Consider the following 18,553-nt stretch of genomic DNA (forward strand, 5'->3'; position numbering starts at 1 on the left):
ATATATATATATAATGTGTGTGTGTGTGTGTGTGTGTGTGTGTATATATATCCTCATATATATATATATATAATGTGTGTGTGTGTGTGTGTGTATATATATCCTCATTGTTGTTGATTTTAATGATTTGCATTTTGAGTTATACTGAAATGCTAACCAGCCAAGAAAAATAGCCTGAAACACCAAAGGTAAAGTTAACAGGTGCGAGATGTTTAGTTTGTACATTTATGTTGCATTGAAAATGGAAACTAACGTGGATGTTTTATAATTGCATGTGTATATCATATTGGGTGCAAACTGGCAAATTGACTTGAAGCCGTTTAGAGTAAAATACGTGCTTTACTTCACTTTAGTCTTTATTTTTCTGTTCACACATTGTTGCTTTTACAACCTTCCCATTTGGCAGGTCTTTGTTGTGGAAAAAGTTAATCTTTCGAGGCGTCTGTGTAATTCACTGTGTTCAGGTTGCAGTCTTACGTTGATTTTCTTTTAATGTAAGTTCTGCTCTCCCATCATATTTTCTCCTAATTTGACTCTCTGTCATTCATCTGGTTTTGTGCTGCGCCTTGGTGAAAGTCCATACCGTGTGATTTAAATGTAAGGGTTGTTCACAGAAGCATGGCAAATATCGGGTATCAATTTTCTTATCTCGTTGCAGGGATACATCAACATCGATGCCGGCCTGTTTGAGGTTAATCGTATTAAAAGAAGATCGGCAGTGTCTACTAGAGGAAAGTCGTGATTGTAGTGCAGATTCAGGCAGGGATATCAGACTCACAGCTGAACAAAGTGGCATGGTTAGGATTCGTTTTTAAGGCCCAGACGACTCGGGGGACCTGCTGTGGGGGTGCTGAGCCTTGTTCTTTGGAAGGAAAGCACTTATTATTAATAATTCAGGACCGGCTCCACTTTATTATCAGAGGAGGTGCTTTGTCATCTCATCGAGTGAGAGCTTAAACCCTCAGTCTTTACATTGGATCTCACATTAGGAATCAGAGGCACAGGATGTGATTATGAGTTGCAGACACTTCAGCAGGTGTCAGTCTGGTTCTTGAAGTCTTCTGTCGTCTACTCTACCGCGCAGTTTTCTAATGATGTGCCGTGACTGGTAAGTTCCTAAAGTGCACAGGGAGAAAGAATGGTCCTTTAATGTGATAAATCTGTTTATTTCTTCATTTTCTTCTTGAGCGTTATAGCACCTAAATAAAAAAAAAAACAGTAATATTGCTTTTCTTGTGAAAAAGGGGCTTTAAATAAATGTGTTTGTAAAATTGGAAGGCAATTTTACAAACACAAATTCTCATTAGTGTTTTGTCTTAATTTTTGTTAAAATGTCAATATTGGCTGAAATAAAACAGTTTGGAGGAAAACTATGAAGAGTCAAATAAAACAACACTATTACAGTTCTTCATAATTTTAACTTGACATTAATTATTATGGCTTGTCAATTTGTCCGTAACTTCTGATTGGTTCTGATCGATCCGTAGCTGTGTAAGGACCGCCTCCTGAAATGCTGGGTAAGAATAAAAAGAAATTCATACAGTGATGAAAAGCATTAATATAAAATAACATATATATTACTGAATACAGATTTCCATTAATAATTTACACATATCATGAATTAATACATTTTAAAAAAAAATTATATACAAGTTTAATTAAGACGATTTCCAGGTGCTGCTTAATTTTGCGTTTTAGTGAAATCTTCTTATTTTTCCGAGAGCTACATCAACATACAGTATTAGCTTACATTGAATTCTGATGTCTTGTTTTTTGTTTTGTTTAGTTTTTTTTTACACTCAGTTTGTCTTCACCTGGGATCAGCTGGATGAAGCTACTTATGCATTCTTCCAGGTCTCTCCGCTTCAAATTTTTTCACATTTTTAAACATTTTTAAAACAATGAGATTTTATTCACGCTAATTGGAAGCTATCGCAGCATGTCCTCTCCTGGATGGTCTTCAGGGCCATCCATAGTTCACTGTTGTTCTCTCTTAATAAGAGCTATTTATAAAGCTAGAGTACTGTGTCTGCTGCTTATCAAACGTGAGACTATTTTACATGTAGTGGACTTGGTTACCGTATCTCATGCAGTAATTTGCAACTTCACAGTCAGAAGACGATGAAAACATTTCTGGAAGGCGAAGTCTCGGTTCATCTTCTCTTATTCCTTTCTTTCTTATTTGTATCACAGATAAAAACCGTAATAACTTTAACAAAAACTCTGATCTGACTCCCAACTGAAGTAGAGGCACATGAGGGCAGTATGCCTGAAATTATTCTCACCACGGTGTGAGATTTAAGTTCAGTAATCTTTACAGGTTTGAAGAAGTCATTTCATTTTACCAACATGTTTCTTCAGACTGGGAGTAACACTCATGTTCAGCAGTCAGTCAGAGTCCAGGCATGAATCTAAGAGAAAATCTATGGAGGGAGCTAAAGATTTCTTGGTTCAATAAAAATTATGTTAAATTTAAACCTGCCTCGGGTTTGAATAAATTAAGTCTTATCTGCATTTTCTATCTATTTATCGGTTTAAAAATGTCAAATTCTACTAGCTTAGCATTTTCCCCCTCAAGAAGACACAATCAATTCATCCATTGACTTCTGATTATCTGAAGGCAGGTTGCATAGGATAGAAAGCCAGTATGTACGGTGCATTTGTTTACCAGTGAACTCTGTAGGCTGACTCATTTCATATTTACTATTTATGAAAGATTCAAAACTTTTCACACATTTAAAGCACCATCTCCATTATTTCTATTTTTGTTCATATCTTTTTTCATTTGAATAATCAAACCTTTTCTTTGCTAAAGGAAGTTTTCTAGTGTGCAGAAGGCAGAGTATTCCTCACATAAATTCTTAATGTTAACAAGAGAACATTCATTTACAGCAGGCACAATCTTTCCAGTAGCACCTAAAACCCTGGAAACCAAAGCTGTCAACCAATCTTCCCTTCCTCATACACACTTCCAGCCAGTCTGTCAGCCAGGTAGAGTTCGCTGACAGTAAGAGGGTCAGAATGGAACAACCTTCAGGTGTTAGGAGTTAGCTTACATCAGAGGGGATTTAGATAATAAATCGCGTTGCCTTTCTGGTTAGGCGTTGTGTTTTTAATCCAATCAGTGGGAATTAATCTTCAAATAATAGTTTCTACTTCAGAAAGAGGTTGGTGTAGGTTTAAGGCTAATTGCATCAACTAGCAGTGGATACAGGTTCAGTAAATGATGAATGATGGAATAAAATCACATGGCTGATTTTAAACCTAGCAGGGTCATAGAACGATAATCAGAGAGTTTCCTCATGAATCCATTCGTTGTTATAATTTCTTTAGACACATAAATTAACCAATCAGTGTCTACGATGATGAACATTTTCTGTTGATATTAATGCTGGTGTACCTCAAGGCCCTGCATTCGATCCTCTTAATTTTTCCTTATGTCATAAAAATGTTCCTGCAATTTTTTCTGGCATTATTATTTCTGGAAAAATAATGAGGACACCACTGCAAACAGTAGAAAAATTGTACAGTATGAGCAAGCTTTAAAAATATTAAGCAAAAAGTCAAAGTCTTCATCATTATAGAGATTTAACTATATTAAATATTTATGCTGGGGGAAAAAACACAATTAAATATTCAGATATTTTGCTAGTAAATAAAATATTGCAATGTGTAGTTCTTCTGCTGCTGAATCATTTCCTTAAACAAATTTAGACTTTTTTCTTTATATTATTAACTGCCAGAGGTTGCTGATAGAAATAACCCACAATGACAAAATCTGGCACCTTTAGATGGAGGTTACATGTTGGAAAATGTTTAAAAAGAAAACTCCTTTATTCTTAGTTTTCTCTTCTTCTTCTGGTATAGAAATCATCTATTCCTTCTTGATATGTTCTGCTACTTCCAATGTTTTAAACAGTTGTAACGAATTTGTAAGTTATTTAGCTCTTCTTTTCTTGCTTATTCTCAGGTATCTAAACAAAATTTTTTTGTCCTTCTTGGCAAATTCTTGTATTAATAATTTTTTTTTGTCTGTTGCAGAATTCATCTATTTGAATTCATCTTTTGGGGATGAGTGGGAGACAGACAGACAGACAGACAGACAGACAGACAGACAGACAGACAGACAGACAGACAGACAGACAGACAGACAGACAGACAGAGCAGCTCAAAACTACACCGATCATAAATTCACTTAAAAGCTGGGATGGTTTTAAATATTCACAGTGGAACCTTCAAGGGCATAAAATCTGATTTCAAATTTCTATTCAGCTGTCAAGTTTAATTTTTACTCCCACAAAGAATGATGATAGCTGTATCCCCATATAAAAAGAGTCATAATATTTCTATTATTAATCAGACAGAATTGAATTTCATTTTAATAGCTCCACCTAGCACTATCTGCATGCATGCATTACACTGACAAGAACCTTTAGTGAGCAGACATGCTGGAGTCCTGCGACTTACAGATGTACGTTAAACCTAGAGCAGGGGTCACCAACGTGGTGCCCGCGGGCCCCCTGTCGCCCGCGGGCCCCTTGTCAGTCGCACGGGGCAAGTTCTAAAAATAGCCATTCTCATTAGGGAGCATTGCCAAATAAATTATTTAATATTTTTACATTGAAGTAGTAAAATTTGTTTATATTCAGAATTTAAAATAAAGCTAATTATAAAAAAATTTAAAATGTAAATTTTTATGCATAAAACTCTTCTATGGTTAAAGTTCAGAATATGCGCCTGCAGGATGTTATCGGAGGGCAGCAGCGCCTGCTGCTCCCTCTCTGCCTAGCTTAGAGTGGGAGGAGCTCTTAGGTCTTTTTTTTAAAACTTGAAGTAAAAAAAAATAAAATAAAATTTCCGAAATTTTAATTATCGAACCCTCTTTACAATTAAAATTGTGGAGAAAAAAAATATTATGCGTCAAAACATCTTGTACGTAGCGCACATCTGAGTCTGTGGGGGTCAAAGGGCACCCAAAGCTTAAATCTTATTGGTCAGTTTGCTTTTGTTTATTTGGCGGCTCGGTGCTTTTTCTGTAAGCTAAAACTGAATGAGCGGGGTTTGAACCTCCCGCAGTTCTAGGAGCGGTTCGGATTCCGGTTGAGCTTTTTACCGTGTTCGGTTCTGACGGATCGCTGGTTATGAGCTTTTTGATGTTTCCTGAACCGGACAGTTAGCGGGTCACCCTAGCTGACATCTGCCGCTCCTACTGAGCGTCGCGCTAAGACTGTGTGTTAAACAATTTAATCTAGTTGAAACGTTTTCTAAAAGAGTAAAAACTAAGCAAACAATGTTGCTTCACCTTCTCCTCTGCACGTCTGACTCCTGAACCTGGATCAACATCCTCTTCTTTCCGTGGATCACAGGTCGGCTCCGCTTCCATGTATTTATTAGTATTTGGCATCGTTTGTGTTAAAAAAGGGTTCGCTGCTTTAGTGGTTTAAGTTTGCGCTGGTTTTGTGCGACGCGCACATGATGCGCATTGGAGAGATGCGCACTTACAGGTCAGGTGCAGGGATAGTTTTGTGCTACCTTATAATTTGTCGGACATTTTTTTCTCTGCACAATTTGTTAATAATAAAGAGGGATAATAAAAATATACAATAACTTTTCTTTTATTTAAAGGAAAATCTCACAGTGCGTCCAGCAGCTGCAATAATCCAGACTGTCAGTCACTTGTGGGAAATTTAGAATCACACAGAAAAGCTAAGAAAGGGAATCAAACTTAAAACTAAACTAAGAGCTTCTGATCACATAATAGCAATTACCCATAGCTGCCATGGTAATAATTACTGATAACTATTGTGAATAGTCCCTAACATTAATATTATTAGACGGCATGTAATCATATGTATTATTGTTATAAAGGCTGAGCCAAGAAAAGTAGCCCTTCGTGTTGCTCTGGACCTGTGAAGTAGCTCCCAGGCTCAAAAAGGTTGGTGACCCCTGACCTAGAGTGTGGAACATTTATAAAAAAATATGTTTTTTACATATTTGTTGAAGCTGTTACCGTCTCATAACAGCATAGTATGAGACAGATAATCTGTGAAAAAAATCAAGTGCCGATTACAGAAATCCACAGCTCAGAAACAACCAATCAGAGCCACAAGGAGGGTCTTAGCGCTGTCAGTTCTGCTTGTGTATGTGCTACTCATACCCTCCCCCTTGCTCTCTGCTACGCTACAGCTTCTCTCCATCAGTAGAGCTAGCCACCACTGCTCAGGCTAGTTAGCATGACAGTGGGTAAGCAGTTTTTCTGTAAGGGTAAGTTGTTTCTCCGCCAGTAGCACATTGAGCAGCATGTACCTGAGGATGATTGACAGCATTGATGATTGACTCCTGATTCTGATTGGCTCTTATTGACAGAGAGCAGAGCATTTTTAGATATTGCAATGATAGCTCTGGGAAGGAGGAGCTTGATTTTTTTCATATTTTTGTCATATACTGTCACAAAAAAAAAAAAATATATATATATATATATATATATAAAGAAAAGAAAAAAACACTTTTTATAAAAGTTACATGCTTTGATGTCATAAATGGAGGCCTGTGACACTGTTTCCTGTTTGTTTCTGCAGTAGGTGAGATGATGGCAACAAAACAGGCAACAACTCAATGTCTCTGTCTATCTAACCTGTATCTCAGTAAACCAGAATACATATGGTGCTGTCAATTATTTATATGCCAACATATAAATAATAAGCGTATGCCATGGATATGACAATTTTCAGTTTAAGTTGCTTTGGGCTGATAGAATCGACATGTCAACCTGATCTATCTACTACATGAAAGGCAAATATTTCATATCAATTTCACTGAATAAATTCCAAACAACTGATCTCTGTCAACCAAAGACCAACATTATCTCTAGCAGGAAAAAATAATCTGGAAGATTGGCGTGTGAACCACACGTTCTGTTCAAAAACGGCAATTTCATCTAACAAGCTGAAAATACAGCGCTCATAAAATCAGCATGATGAAACCACAATGCTTTATGGAAAACAACAAGGGAAGTGCCAATCTTTTAAAACAATGAGATTTTATTCACGCTAATTGGAAGCTATCGCAGCATGTCCTCTCCTGGACGGTCTTCAGTGCCATCCGTAGTCTTTGGTGCAGGCCAGATCTGAGCTGCATGTGAAGGACTTTAATAGATATTAATAGATATTAAAAGTAGACTGCCTTTTTGATAAAGGCAGTGATTAGAAGTTAAACTGAGCTATCAATGTAGTTGTGCTGCTTCAGGCCTGTCTGAGAACATGTTCACCCACTTTTCCAGACTAATTTACTCTTAACTCTGCTCCATTTGTGTGTTATATCTCTTTTTCTTTTTTTTTACTCTTCCTTCTGGAATACGTTTTGCCCAGCTTTACATGTAATTCTTTCCTAGAAGGGGCCATAAACTGAGCCATTGCACACATTAACATTCTGCTCTCAGTTTGTTTCCTTTCCACAGCCGACACAATTAGCCCTTTGATTCTGTCTTTAACTCTGCAGCTCTCCTGGACAAAAGCCGTCCAATGAGCTTTTACTGCCATGAAGCTATCCATGTCTTCACCCCTGACAAAATGCTTGTGTGTTTGGCCCTGAACATAGATGTTACCTCTGTTAACTTTGTGTACTCTTTGTTTTCCTTTCCTGCAGAAAGCGCACCTGCCTCTGTGGTTCTGTGCAGCTCAACCGGACCCTGGTTCTGCTGGATGTTTTGTGGTTCCTTTCCGTCATCACAACTTGCTCCGTCTGGATGAGGGATTCCTGCAAAGCTAAAAGTTTAATGCCATCTATTCGACATCCACAGCTGACTTATCATCAATTGACTTTAAATGAGGAAATACATTTTGATTTATAATAATGTGAAGTTGGACTTAATAAAACTTATTGAGTCTGATTAAAGTGCTAGATTGGAGTTGATTGTATTGAACTGGATACATCTGAATTGAAATTAGACTGGATTCCATGAAAATGCGTTATATAAATGAACGGAGCTGAACTGTTTCAGTTTTCCAAGTCACGTTTCTGATGTTTTTATGTCACTGACATGAAGTAGCACTTAATAAACCAAATGTAAGATGCAACCATGATCAGATCACATGTAATATATGCAGAGTGGGCATGCATAAACAAATGAAGAACATAAATGGGAAATTAGTCGTTAGCAGATGAATGAGTTTGGACACCACTGATGTTCTGTCGTTCCATTTAAGTAACAAGGTCTTTTTTTTTCTTCAATGAAAAATAACATAAATGAAAATGAATGCAAAGCTCATGAGCCCTGAACTCATTACGAACTCTATGCCTTTTATTTAACATGTAATGTATTCAGAGGCTGGCTGTAGGGAAATGAGCTGGACTCCCAGTTTGAAATCATGATTTTAAGAAAAAATCCAAAATCCAAAAAAACTGATCAGACCACACCACTACTGTCTCTTTGTCATCTACAGCTGCCACTCACACTTTCCATCTAAGGTAGGATAAAGAAATATAGAAACAGAGGAATCTGAAGGGGGGGATGCACCCCACACACCTGCAGCCCGGCCTTAGTCATCATCTCACTCTTTGATTCTCTGCAGCGCGAAGCAGGTTCGCCCTTTTCCAGCGGTGGTTCCTATTAAACCGGCGAAATCAAAGGAATCCACTCTCATCTTTTCAGCCCCGCTCATGTTCACTGTGAACACGTAGACGGCCTCCGCCTCATTATCGCAGGCTGTTTCTGTGGTTACACTTTTATTATATAAAATGTTTGACTAGACAAAAACCCAGCTGTCATTTAACAAACTGTATCCAAGTGCGGCCGGCTCCGAAGCACCAAGGTCATCCTGCGCTTATTCTCTGCCTCAGTTTTTTCCGCCCGGCGAATGTTTCTGCCGGAGAGGAAACAACAAGGTGGAATGCCTCTTTGTAAGCAGAGGACACATCACAATAGCTGGAGTTGTTGAACAGCTAAATTGCATACCAACTTTTATGTGCGGACAAAACATCGCCCAGATCTGGAGGACCCTTTAGGTCATGTACTTAAAAATATATATATATATATGTGTGTTTCAACAAGATTGTGTTGTCAGTTTCATGGTCTTCTCTGTAATAGTTTTGTTTACGGAACAAGGTCAAAGAAAGGGTAGGAGTTGTCTCCCTTTCTTTTCTTTTTTCTTTTTTTATTTTTTATTTCTAAGACAGGAAAAAACTTTGCTCAACCGGGACTGAACCGGCAATGAGGGGATGCAGCTTATGTTTCCTTACCGCTTCCTTCCAGTGGGCTTGTAAAGTCAACTTGCGTAGGACGTTGTTCGCATATTAATTACACTGTACAGTCTGTTTTTATCTTGATGAACCTCTATTACGAATTGTCTTAAAGATTAATTTAGAACATAATACCTTTTCAATTTAAAAGGATTGAATGTAATGAATATTCTCTGTGTTTATTACTAGAGAATGACATGATGTTCAATCAAATTCAGGCTCATTCGCATTGACAACCCTTCAACACATTTTACCCAAAGTTGAAATCGGTTGTAAAATAATTGCTCTGCCTCTTGGCTTGTGGTAAATGATGAGTAGTTCTTCATCAACTCTCCTGAGACAAAGGTTAAATTGAAAATAAACTCAAAACTAAATGTTTTATCAGAGCTCAACCAGAATCTATACTGACCTGTAAGCCATGTATATCAAGTAGATCATTTCCAGATTCACCTCTTGATGCAAGCGTAAATGATCACCGCGATGTCAATGTTGGCCAAATAATAAACAGTTGGTCTGATCCCACTTTAAAAAAACAATACAAACGTGCTAAATGTTTTACATTTTGTGCAATTATTGGCTTGACATGTGCCAAGGATGTGCCATATGGGTTTCCGCTCAGGGCGCCGCTGTCTGAGGGGCTCACATTTAGCACCTTTGAAGTAATTACAGGCAGGAAAAACACTATAAATGGACTGAAATGTTCCATACTGACTGAAGATGCATTAAAGCACATCATGAACTAGAAGTTGGGGCTGTTTTCAGTTTCCTGCAGAAAACATTTGAAAATATTTAGTTAATGTGGGTTTCTATTTTACTCATTTACCTTAAACCAACTTTGAGGATCTGTAACAGCATCAGCAAAGTGCAAACTCATTGGCAGAGACAGACAGCTATCATCTTTATAGTCTTAGATAAACTGTTGTTGTTTCAACTGAACTCAATCAGGTCTGTGTGGTGGCTAAAACACTCCATCTGTCTCATTTATTTATTTTTTTTCAAAAAGAAAATGAGGCAGACTTCTCTACATAAACAGTGGTCGTTTGTAAATTGCCATCCACTGTCTGGCGGATGAAAACAGCCAGGTTATTATAGAAATAATATGTATCGAGGGGAGCTATTTCCACAAATGAAATGCGGAAAAGAGTGTGTTTTGACACATGTGCAGGTCTGTGCTGTGACTCAGAAAAACAGTGGGTGAAAAATGGATTTCAATTATCTGACCGGCATCTATTATTTATGCTAGTCTATAAGCATCAGGGTGGGTTTTATGTTGCACCTAAAGGATTCATAAGGAATGTTCTAGCGGACATAACCTGCAAAATGGCCAGTGGAATAAATTATTCTCCGTCAGACTCACGGTTCTGCTTCAAAGCTCAACACCCACAGAAACTGGGACCTTTCCATGTCTCACTGAGGAGAAAAGAAGAAATAAGGCATGTCTGATGTTGTTTAGCTTTGCATATTTGTGCTTTATTAATAGCAATTGTTTGTAAAGGCCAGATTTAATGAATGCTTTGCCTCCTTGAACATAATAGGCTGCTACTGGCTCCCTGAGCAGAACAACAAATGTTCACAATTACCAAAGACTTTTCAGGTAATTGTTATTTCAGGTCTCTAGGAAAGACGGTTTAGTGGAGTGAGATGAATTGGTTTCAAAAAGTATATTTAAAATCAATCTCAAAACCATTGGAAGAGAGTGCAGCGTTTTTAGCAGAGATCTGCTGTCTTACTGCAAAGCAGCATTTGCATAAATATCAGATAAGCATCCTTTACTTGCATCCTGTCTGCTAAATTCAGCTCCAGGAGTTTACAGATGAGTATCTAACGAAGCCTGTCTCTCAGAGTGATGGAGCTGAAACAGAACATGTTGGCCGCAGTCAAAAACACTCGGTTTAGAGAAAAAGGGGCTTAGAGTTTCTTTTTTTTAATTTTTTTTATTTTTTTATTAAAGCTGCAGTGAGGCATTTATATAAAATAAAATGGGTCCAGTAAATACTGGAACAGATGAACAGTCAAGCTTCAACAGCAACATAATGATTTAAACATATCGAGACTCAAGATTTTATATGAGTTTTAAGAGAGGAGCTAGAAAACGAGAAAATCTGTCTTTATTTTTTCATTTGGTTTGTTGTTATGATAGTTTTGGTCTTTTTTGGCTTTTGGTTTGTAGATCCTTTTACGTTAAGATCAGACTTTGAGATCAGACTCTCCCTCAGTTTCCTCCTGCCGCAGCTGTTCCACATCCACTAACTAACTCATCACGTTCCTTTGTCATTTTCCATCTGTCTCAGTTTTAAAACTGAGTTCGTTTTTCATTTTTCAGAATTAAAGCTCCTCCTTTCATCTCTCTCCTTCTTCCTTCATTTGAGTTTGACTGAAACTAAAATCGCCACTTGAAGAAACGTTAAAATTATAACCTTAAAACAATCAGTAAACATACAAAGACCAACCAGTTTGTGATAAAATCTAAACTATTTGCAGATATCAAAAAGACAGAGCAGAACTTGCCAAAAAAAACAAACAAACATAAATGAAGACAGAAATCATAAAACATGAAGAAGATAACACTTGCTGAAATTGCTCCTCAAACTTAGGTTGAACAATAAAATAAAAAAAAACATAATAAATATCTAACTTTAAGCTAAAAAAACAACAGAAGAATCACTTTAAAATCAAAATAAACTCTCAACTGCCCTCATCTCTTCAGCATAGCTGTTGCACAGCTGAGGGCCAAAGTAGAAACAAGATGCCTTACCACACGTTTCAGTTCTCACTTTTGGTCTCAGCACAAAATCTTTTGCAGAAGACCTGAGGAGCTTGGAGGATAAAAGAAAATCTGATGAAAAGAAACAGCTAAGACAGTCGGGCCCAAAGTCAGTCGTGGTATCCTGCAAATTTTAGTTCTTTCCACGGTACAAACAGACAACCTCAGGTGACAACAACTATTTAGATTTGGTTTTAATTGTCAAGTTTAAGTAGATATTTGACTTTAGTCTCAAATTCTCACAGCTAATAAATACATAAACCTTAGAAGAAATGAAGAAAAAATAAAGAACAATGTGCGTAAATCAATCTGCATATCTAATGGCAACATTTAAAGATTAAAAAGTGTGGGACCTAAAATTGAGCCTTGTGGAACACCATAGCTTAACACTCCACTGAACAGTTTTATATATTTATAAAGAATTTCTAACCCTGAGACGCGAGCTGAGCAGCTTGAGGACGGCTGCAGAAGATTCAACATGTCTGAGTCGTCGATGCTCACCCCGATCCAGTAACAGCCTGTCTGATGACTTCATCTCATCAATATGCAAAACACTGTTGACTTCAGCAAAGGACCTCATGCAACAAAGATCTTAACCAAATCTATTCTGAAAAAGCTTAAGATTGCAATGTTGTTTTAGGGGTGCTGATTTGACAAGATCATTCTCTACTTCCTAATCACAGAGGAATGTCACAAAACGTGTTTTACGACGATGCACGTTTGTGTGTGCACTACGGTCTCGCTGTTTTTCCACTTTTCAAGCACTGGCTGCCTGAACGCTTTCTTGTGTCAGCCTCTGGAGAGCGGAGCTCTCAGAATAGCCCTGCATGACGGATCGTGAGGATTCTCTCCGTCTTCTCTCATCGCTATGCAGAATCCCGTTGACTTCAGTGTGTCAGCACTTAGCTCTAAGAATAACCCAGCACCCATGCCAGAATGCATGAGAGGAGTTTCCTTGTCACTAAAGTCCATACCAGCTGTTTTTCTGCTCTCTCTTTTTCCTCGTCTCATTTTGCATATTCCTCTGTACTCTGTTCAGATTAGGTTATATTTAAAGGGATTTCTTGGACTCAAAATTTTAAGAAAGTTGAATTGTAAACTGAGATATGAAAGTCTGGCATTACATCAAACTATACTTTTCCTTCTTTTGATCAATTTATTTCAGAAGATTTTAAGAGAGAGACTTCTGTGTAAGAAGTTTACATGCACTAGGATTATTATATCTTCAAAAAATGCATGAAAGTCAAGGTGATACAGTTGCAGCTGCTCAGGCAAGAGTCATTACTCACAGTGACACAACTCCTGTACAAACATGGCAACTCAGAAATGAAGAAGCTGTTATTTCAAAGGGAGCGTGGGGGGCAAGGGGGGGGGACAAATTACTGATGGTAATTGCCGTCAGAGACAAAGATCTTAATTATTGGACACATGTTTTGTGGTCTGATTAAGATAAACTTGACAACTACACAAGTTTCCTATTCCTTTTACGGAATACTCAAAGAAGGATACTGAGATATTTTTCTGTATTTTGATTGGTTGGGAAGCCACCAAAAGACGAAGCTTGCCTTGTTCTCCATTCGTGCAACAACCACCACCAGTAAACAAACTGTGCGCGGTAAAACTATTTACACACTTTAAAGAGATGTCTTTGAAAGAAAAGAAAATGCAGCTGCACATTGTTGTTTAGATTTTGGTCAGTGGGGGGTCACTCCTTTCCCACTGCTTATGTCTGTTAGTCAATTTGTTGAAAAACAGTACAGTGATCAGCTGTACTATTCACGTCTTAAACGTGTGTGTTGAGCTGAGATGACACCACAGTACCAAAGTACTGATTTGTTCTTCTTATGTTTCCGTAATAACTCCTGAGAATCGCACAACATGGGATTCACCTGCCTAAACAATTTCAAATTAGGTTAAAGGTTATTCAGCAGGGTGGTTCTAATTTTAGTTTCTCAAAAACAGAAAGAAACAGTGGGAATATTGAGGAAACCTTGGCTTCATGTTTTTATTGGGGGGCTCCAGCAGCAGCAGGACAACAGGCCCTGTGGAGCTTTTTGGACATTCGGCACACCCTGGATCCAAGAGATGCAGATATGCTTTAAAACCAGCTGAGCTGTCATGCACACGTCCCTCAGTTCTCACCGCTAATGTTCTGCAGTATGGAACAGTGAGCATGACTCCTCTCTGCATCCCTTCTTTGTTATTCAGTGGCCCTTGCTGGTGGAGGAAAAACCTGGGGTGTGTGGCCTGTTTTTACCCCTGGAGCCCTGAGGGATGCAGGCAGCCTGTCACAGCCAAGCCTTCCACTTAATATATTATTGATTTAGCTTATAAAAGTGAGGTAAAAGTCAAAGAATCAAGAGTGGGAGTAAGTTAATCATGAGTATTTGGCAAATTATATATATATATATATATATATATATATATATATATATATATATATATATATATATATATATATATATATATATATATATATCGCAAAAAAAAAAAAGACCCAATATTTTTAACTAGAATTGTGAACCACAGTGACAATGACAGATCAGCTCAGAAACAAAACGTGAAATAAAGAGTGATGGGAGTTTGTATGGGATGCTGCATAGAGCAGGTGGCCTCAAAGCGTTGCCTTGTAACAACAAGCTCCCTGCTTCCTGCAGGCTGTTGTGCCACAGGCAGAAACATCTCCATGTCACAGCACATCATCCAGGACCTTTCACTCATTCAGAGAGTCACAGAGGAGGGAGGTTTCCTTAAGGTCAAAATGTGGAGAAGTTGGTCGAAAAGTAACTAACTATGAATTCGGCCTTATTTTCTGGTCGCTTTCACTCTTGCTTAATTAATTACATGAATTTAAGTGATTAACCCGCAGATCATCTCTTTTTTTGTTTGTTTGTTGTTTGCAGAGAAACTGTCTAAATCGATTCTTAAGGGGTGCTATCTTCATGTAAATGTATTCAATTCTGCAATATTTTTACCAAAACCAGAACTTAGTGCTGCCCTCTTTGGGTCGAATGGTGGCCACTGCAGCTGAATTTTCCTGTTGGAACCAACCGGACATTGTGGTGGTGGATAAAGAACAGAGGAAAGCCGTTGTGGTGGATGTAGCAATACCAAGTGACTACAACATCAGGAAAAAGGAGCATGAGAAATTGGAGAAATACCAGGGCCTCAGGGAGGAACTGGAAAAGACCTGGAAGGTGAAGACCACAGTGGTGCCTGTGGTCATCGGGGCCCTCGGGGCAGTCACCCCCAAACTGGAGCAGTGGCTCAAACAGATCCCAGGAACAACATCAGACATCTCAGTCCAGAAATGTGTAGTTCTAGGCACAGCCAAGATACTGCGCAGAACCCTCAAGCTCCCAGGCCTCTGGTAGAGAACCCGAGCTCAGAGGATGAAACAGACCACCCGCGGAGGGTGAGAAGGGAATTTTTTGTTTTTATATATATATATATATAAGCTTGGTAGCTCTTGAATTGCTACAAAATAAAGCTGTATTTCCCTCAGCCCACTGGCTTTAACGTTGACACCTTGAGATGCCATGAGACCTACATTCTGAACATCATGGCATGGAGTGCATCCCAGTTTTCCATGTCTGGCATATAACCATTCATTTTAGCTTTTAAACTGGTTACAGCATTTCTTGGTTTTGCCCGTGTGATTCGTGGTGCGACGTGGACACAGAGTGGAGAGGGTCTCCTCTGCTCTAACTGCAGCCAGTTTGCTGCAGGATGACTGGAAATATGTCAGGGATTAATATATTAATGTCTTGATGCTTAGGAAGAGAGTGTGGCCAACGGTAGCGGTTGCTTCTCACTCTGAGGACAGTTATTGCAGAACAATGGGTGCTTTCACTCGTTTTTGCCATAGACGTCTCCAATAAAACTTAAAAGACACGATTTGCATTTTTGAAAAAGTTATAACATGGGTCTGAGAAGTCTAAATATTGTGACAAAGTGACATGTTGGTCTTTCCCTCATCCTGACTCCCTCCGCTCATTGTTGTCTCTTGGCCCCGCCCATTTTGGTGGAGTTTTTCAAAATTTGACTGAAGTTGGGTGACTTACGCTTTCACGGGGGTTTCGCTACACTTTAAAAGCTACATTTTATTCCCAACCTCATTTTTTATTTTTTTCAAATTTTTTTTGCCGAGCATATCCTAATATCCTAAAAGCTAATTTTCTGCGTAGGTTTTTACTCAGTGTTGTCCTTCTTTCTACACTCTCAAAGCTCTAAATAACTGAAAATATGGTAATTATGCAGTGTAGTACAATGTAATACATTCATTTTGACAGAGTATTCATCTGCTTCCTGGCTAAAGCAATGGATAACCCAACTGCTATCATTAGCATTTTTCATGGAAGGTACCAATGGCTTCATGCTTCTGTGTTTAACTGTCTCATTTCTGGATGAAGCAATAACTACATGCACCATTTGTTTTTCCTTTTCTATATAAAGTACTCCCAAGTCCTATAATTACTAAGCTAAATGCATCAAAACCTGTATGTAGTGTATGCTTTTTTTAAATGGTGTAATTTCTAAAGGTATGTGGATATCAATGTTGACATATTTTTGAGTGTGAGGCAGTGTTTGTTTCTGTCATTTTAATTGGAGTCAGGTTTGCAAACCTGCCTTACTTAATTAAATCCAGACCTTCACAACATATCGGAGCTGAAATGTTTTGCGGCACAAGCCTATCAAATTAGATTTCTTAAAGAAAAGTTGATGCTCATCAGGGTGAAGAATCTACAAAACTGCCTTTGAGTAACTGCAGCAGTTCAAGGAAACGCAAACAAGCAGAAGACATTTAAAATCCTTGTTATCGTGCTGGGAGGTGACAACCACACCTCTGTCTCCAGAAGCTATTCTTTTTTCAAAATAAAAATAATAATAATAACAAGGGAGGAAACAGATGAGTCACATTACTCACAATGGCTTAGCTAAAGGCTTGTAGCTCCATATTAGAAAAAGATGAAACACCAATAACAATGTACTGATTTACAAAATGGTCAGTGCTGTTTACATAATTAGCCTGCAAAGTATTATTGTGACGAGTCAAAATGATGTGAAAAAGAGTAATCCCCAGCAAGTGAGTCATTCATTAATGCGGCAGCTTTAACCACACAGGTTCTTTCATCAAACACTGGATGCAGAAATAATAACTTCTTTACCGAGTCAAATACCTGATCTCATCCCAGGGAAGCAATTCTTACCGATATTTTAATTGACTGAAATTATTTGGAAAACAGAAAAAATGACTGAAAAGCACGATGGAGAAGTTTGGGAGAGAGCAAGCAGTTTACCATCACATTTCATCTGCCAGTCTTCAGCGCCTCCTACTGGTCACAGTCAGAGATCGCATGCTGCTGCACAGCACCGCATTAAGAAACCAGGCCTCCGAAAACTACAGACACCGTCCTCTCTCTGCATTAACTTATTAGTAGGGAAGGCTTTTGCTAATTTCACTTTTTACTCTCAGATGAGGTGTTGTAAATAAATAAATGACATCATGTGGAAACAAATACCAACGAAAGGTCAACATCAGGTCTTGCAGATGAACAATGACAAAAGCTTAGGCTGATTTAATATCCAGCAGCGGCGTTGTGTGCAAGAATCTGGCTTCAGCAACATGTGAGGAATGGTAGAAAAAAAAAAGATGTAACTGGTCTCTGTTTTTTCCTGCAAAATGTATTAATAGCTGGGTTTACTGTTTTCAGATCTTGCTGGGTCAGAGCAGGGCTCGACCCTTTGAGATGACTGATTTGTTTTGCGGCTCCAGACTGCAGCAAAACAAGGGAAAGATGCGACTACCAAATGATGGATTGATTCAAGAGGTGTTTAATAAAATATGTTGTTCTTTTACAGGACATGCAATTGGTTCAAGCAATTGCAGATTCCTCGTCTAGGATGGGTCACCCCCCTTTTGACTTCAGGAAGCCGCCGTGGGATCAAACAGAAAGCAGGAATGTAGCTGAAACACTCCGTGTGTCCGTGCGCGTGTGTGCGTGTGCGAGTATGTGTGCTGTTGGAGTTACCATGCAAGCTAACAATGTTTCACAACAACAAAGGAGGAAATCTAAATGTGTGAACTCCACGAGTACTGGTACATGTGACAAAATGTATAAAAGATAGTGTAGAAATGCTAGCTGTAACACAGAAATCTTAGGATGAGGTGCTCTTTATGAAAGTGTTACAGCAAGTGTCAAGAAGTAAAATTTAAAAAAATGCTCCCATTGCTTTGCGTCCTTTAAAAATGTTTGTTATCTTATGTTTGCATTCTTTGCTAAGCAGTCGGTGTAGATCAGTTTTGTTGTGAAATGGGGGGGGAGGGAAACATAAGCTGTAAGTTTTTCTTGTTAAAATCAGGATTTCCTTATAATCATCCTAATTAGAGTCAGTTATGGGAAAACAAAACCCTGCTTCAGATTCTACGTTTCCACCAGACATTTTGGATTTTTTTTATTAAATTTTTTTAAATGCACAGAAACACATAGGCTTATTGTAGATATTAGTAAACTTGATTTCTGAATAGATTTCCAACAAATCCTTTGGCAA

At 38.3% G+C, this 18,553-nt stretch overlaps 1 long non-coding RNA gene across 1 annotated transcript in view; it reads left to right on the forward strand.

The window, feature by feature from the left end:
• Positions 1–8,075, forward strand: part of LOC145552501 (uncharacterized) — a 71,705-nt gene extending 63,630 nt beyond the window's left edge. Inside the window, exon 2 of the long non-coding RNA XR_014088568.1 lies at positions 7,645–8,075. This is a non-coding gene — a long non-coding RNA (uncharacterized LOC145552501). The remainder of the gene's footprint in view (positions 1–7,644) is intronic.
• Positions 8,076–18,553: the final 10,478 nt, after the last annotated feature.

Source organism: Poecilia reticulata, chromosome 8, assembly GCF_904066995.2.
Source record: "Poecilia reticulata chromosome 8, P_reticulata-male-v2, whole genome shotgun sequence".
Classification (NCBI taxonomy): Eukaryota; Metazoa; Chordata; class Actinopteri; order Cyprinodontiformes; family Poeciliidae; genus Poecilia; species Poecilia reticulata.